Below are 5,122 nucleotides of genomic sequence, written 5' to 3' on the forward strand. Positions count from 1 at the left end.
TGTTACTGAATATTCTGCTTTGAGCCTATTTACTACCTCGATTTCTTCTTTTGTGTCATTGTAGAAGGATTATGTCAATTATGTATGGTTTGTATGCATCATGCGTTTTAGAGTCAATTGAGTCATAGTTATGGTAGGTGAAAAGAAGAAGAACGTACTAATTTTTCTTTGAAAGATAGGATGTCAAGGATACATTTATTAGACTCTTTTCCGTAGGCAAATATGGTACTACACACAGGGCGATGTTTCACTTGAAGTAATTCTGCTGGTATGTCAGGCTTATTTTTGAGCAAAGTGCCCACAACTGTTAGTTTATGGTTAATATAGAGATCGTTTGCTAAATGCACCGAGGTGAAATAATTGTCCATGGTGACATTTAGTTAAGATTTATTTATAGGTGGCTGAATAGGACCTTTATCTACTCTACACCACTGTATAATTATTATGAAGTGTCATAAAATTTAAATTTGGCGCCTTTGCATTTTCAAATATGTCCGCCATATTAAGAGGTCACTTTTATGAATTTTAGTCTCTTTTTCATAACGATTAGATTCCCTCTTTTGTCTTTTTGCTCGATGATATTACCCCAAAGTGAAAAACTCTGAGCACTTCTGGACGAAACTATCAAACATTGTACGTATTCTTTCTGGCACTGCTATCGTCGAATCTTATGGCACCTTGGAGAGTAGGGAATCACCTTCCAGAGATTACTCCAGTAAAGAATTCAGATGCGGTTTCATCACTTTCTCATAAATCAGAAGTATTGAGATGATGACTTCTTTGAATTACTCATCATCATCATCACTTTGGCTCGACACTCGTCTCTGGATCCTGGCCTGCTCTAAGATTCGTCGCGATTCTGTTTGGTTTCTCCATCTTCTGATTTGTAGTATCCCTAAGTCGGTCTCAACTTTATCTAACCACATAATTCGACGTCGGCCTCTGCTTTTTCTTCCTATAGGTATTCCTGTCGTTAGCTTTTTATCAATCGTGTTGTCAGGCATTGATTGTTTATAGCTCCAAATATTTTGCGGAGTATCTTACGCTCGAATATTCACAGAAGGCTTTCATCCTTCTGCGTTAGAGTCCATGTTTCCACCTCGTATGCGAAGACAGGCCTCAGCAGTGTTTTGTATATAATAATTTTACTTTTTCTTTGAATTATTTTTGAGATATTTCTTTATTCTTCTATTTCTATATCTTATTTTATTTCTTCATTTATTTCATCAAAATCTGTGGGCTAGCAATCTCTGTCTCGCATACAAACAAACAAAAGTAGCATAAGCTATAACTTCTGGTTCGTATATTTTACTGTCTTTAATTAAGGTATTTGTAAAAAACAATTATAATCCATCTAAAATTGTTTTTGAACCTAGTTTTTAGCTTGGCTATTATGTTAGTTTGTGATGTTTTCATTCTGATTATATTAAGTTTGTATTTGAACCACTCTATTCCATTTTTTTCCAACCGGCAGATATTTGGTAGTACCCATTGTAGATATTCACAGGATCTCAGCTGAAGCTCCCAAAGTAGAGCCATATAGTTTTGAAGGATGTTATGTCTAGTTACAGTTTTAGCAGAAAATTTTGTCGGATGTTCTTTAAACGTCAACGTTATACCTAATTTGATACCCAGGTACCTCGAGAATTTGTTGTAAGTAACACGTTGATTTTTAAATTACGTTAAGTCCTTTTCTTGTCATAATATTAATGGGATGGAAACAGTATGCTTCTGTCTTGTTTTCATTAGCCTAGTCTCTATGGTAACTGCCAAGTATTTTGAGTTTAGCTGTCTAGCCTCTTCAAAATGTTATATAAACCTCCTCAATCTATGTAACCTAACTTCTTAAATTGGGTTGTGGTTACATTCTCAATGTTTCAAGATTGAGCACTGAAGAAGTCCATTACTCAATTTTGTCATTTCACTTTTTAAAATTTTCCATAATTATTTCAAACGCATGTTCAACAACATGTTATCTATAAAAGATACGGAATTTAGGCATAAGACTCCGCTCAAAAACTTATAGAAAAGATAGTGTCTCGATACAGTGTCGTAGGCTATCGGTAAATCTAAATTTTTTTAAATACTTTGTTAACGTAATTTTCTCTGTTCGCAATTCCCTAGAAATCTTGAGTTTTTTAAAAGACCGAAATTAACCAACTTCATTATTAGCCTATTGGGATTGTCCTTTTCTAATTTAAAAACTATTATACTTAATTTAATTTATTTTTATAAGAAAAGGATATAAAAAATAAACTTTGGATGTTTATTGTATAATTTTAAGTGGTATTCCCACCGGCCGGCTGTGAAGCATTGTGTAAAGTTATCGCAAACTTTTGAAGGGCGAAAACGAGGATACTTAGAAGAAGAGGACTAATAAATTGACAAGCGTAACGGCTAAAACAAGAAACACACATTTTACCAGACTTGTCTCCATGTTTACGTGAGTTGATCTTCCAGCGATCTTGTTATTTCAGATATTCCCACACCATAAAGTGACTAACAGCGGTAGTTCCCCAATTCCCCCCGAGAATTAACGAACGTTCCAAGATAATTCCTCGGAAACAATAGCAACAAAACATAGTGTGACCTTTTCTCACCTAACAACTCAACGTCAACTTTTGGGATAACATATTTCCAGAGCCATTATTTCGCCTAACAATACCGCCCAAACATAATAAGGTTAATTCTACGAAAACAGTCTTTTATCTCTATCTGACGAATAGTAGGTAGCTCTAATGTATATAGAGTTTGCTTTGAAGTGAGAAAATATAATTAAATTCTGTGTGATTGATGTTGGTAGCGGTCTGTACGAGGCGAAGGTTTGGCCCTTCTGGGTACGTTCGGTTACCGAAAAACTGCTAGTTTATATTTGTCGTGTTTTCCTTGCGTTTATACAAAATGTTATCTACAAAACTGTTGTTAAATTTAATTAATTATACCGTACGGGTCATATGTACACTTAGAAAAGGGTTGATATGTATATTTCATATATTATTTAGGTAGGGGATCTGAAATATTTTCTCTATTTGTCATAACTCTGCTTCTCTTATATATATATATATATATATATATATATATATATATATATATATATATATATATATAATTATATAATATTATTAATATGTATAATCCTTTTATTGCGAGACATAGTTCGAGGAGTAGTGAACTATGTAACGTATATTGGTAATCTTCTACGTATTACTCGAAATACTACCTGTGGTTTACGAAACTCTAAGGATGTTCGAAAATGTTCCAAAGCTTCTTATACGAAATATGTAGACTTTTTTACATGTGAGATTTACCTCTTTTGAAAAGTTTCCCTACCATACATAACTAAGGCGAACGTTTGCCATCTTACTCTATTGGAAATTCCTAGAGTTCTCGATAAAGTTCATACAACTCCCTATTTAAGTTAGTAAAGAACCTTTTACTGTACGGATAATTATGATCGGCTGAATAGGAATCGACGGAGAATTTCTGAAATCGAATTTTCATGTAGGAAGGAGCAGGTGAACAGTTGAATTTGTTAAACAAACGAATGTCACGTACTAAAACTTTTCATTGGAACATTGGTGTACGAAATTTTAGTAAAAAGGATATAGAATAATATAGTGATTTCGAATTATATCCCTAAAGTAATGTACCTGTTTTTAATTATTACTTAAAATACTTACCCCTTACATAAAATACTGTAAAATATGTAACTAAATTTAAAGTTGTCATTGATGTCAAGTTAAGTTAAATCCTAATAAAATAAATATAATAAGATATCCTAAGAAACTTGTAGAGTGGTAATTTTTGTAAGTCGTTTAAGGCCTGACACGTTAGCGAGCTCGTGTGGCTCATCTTTGGTTAGCGGTCTTAAATGCGACATTATTAATATGCAAAAATGGACGGTATTCGATTTATATATCTTAGTCTATCCCAGGGCATTCCAAACTTGTTTGTATTGTGACGCACTTGGGATTTTGTTATTGCAATAATACTTACCAATTTTAGTACAGTTTGTCAAACGTAGGAAAAAGTTTAAAAATCTCACAATCGTAATAACACTGCACGTCGATTGTAAGATATCCAAACTCTTTCCTACGTTTGACAAACTATACTATCCTAATAATAGGTTATAGTTATAATAAAAACACTATTTGAACATTTCTATATTTTTTTAAAAATTAAGAATGAAATCAAAACATAGGTACAAAAATCCATTTCCAGTTTGGAAATTGGAAATGCCCATCTAGGAGTGATGCCGTACTAGGAGCGATGAGGATTTTCTACGCGCTACCTGGAACGAGACAGGGAGCCTCCTTGCTGATGAATGGAGTGTGGATGTAGATGAATGGAGAATGAATGAATGAACGTAGTGCTTCGGAAGTGATGCCGGTCTTACAGCGGCCATTCCGCTTCCGGATGGCTGGATGACAGAGGAGGGTCTGGTTTAGCAGGTAGGCGTTAGGCGTAGACTTGGCGACGAGAGGGCATTTTAAAGTACCTCGGGAACTATCGCCGGGAGTACGAAGAAAGAATCCTGCACTAAGGTCAGTCAGGCGGCGTCCTGGATTGAGATGTCTTTTGAAGATTCCAGACCCCCCCTACGAAAAAAAAGTTTGGAAATTGCCACTCTTATTTCTTTTTCTAAGTTTATGAGGGGAGCAGACCGGCGAAACAGAATGCGCCCGGAGCTCACTCGACTGAACTGTTGCCAATGTCCGGATAATTATCTGACTTTCGGATAATTTCGTGGACCATCGGATAATTTTCGGATTGAACAAATTCTTGAATCATTTCGGATAATTCAAGGGTCTATCGATTGATGTTATATTTTTCATTTGAATTATTTATTAATACATATATTTTATACTCATTTTAAATCAAATAAATATATTTTTTGTATTAAAAGTCCGCGCTGACACGCGACGCCCCTGGGACAATGCAGCGACGTCCCAGGGCGTCACGACGCACACTTTGGGAAGCCCTGGTCTATTCCATCGACTTCGTTTACCTACCATGAATCCCCTACCTAACGTCCTGTCACGTCGTCACGATAGTGCAGAAAATATAGAATATTGTCAAATAGACATACGACATTGTATTTTTACGTTGGTAAATACACGGG

Source organism: Diabrotica undecimpunctata, chromosome 3 (assembly GCF_040954645.1).
Source record: "Diabrotica undecimpunctata isolate CICGRU chromosome 3, icDiaUnde3, whole genome shotgun sequence".
NCBI classification, from domain to species: domain Eukaryota; kingdom Metazoa; phylum Arthropoda; class Insecta; order Coleoptera; family Chrysomelidae; genus Diabrotica; species Diabrotica undecimpunctata.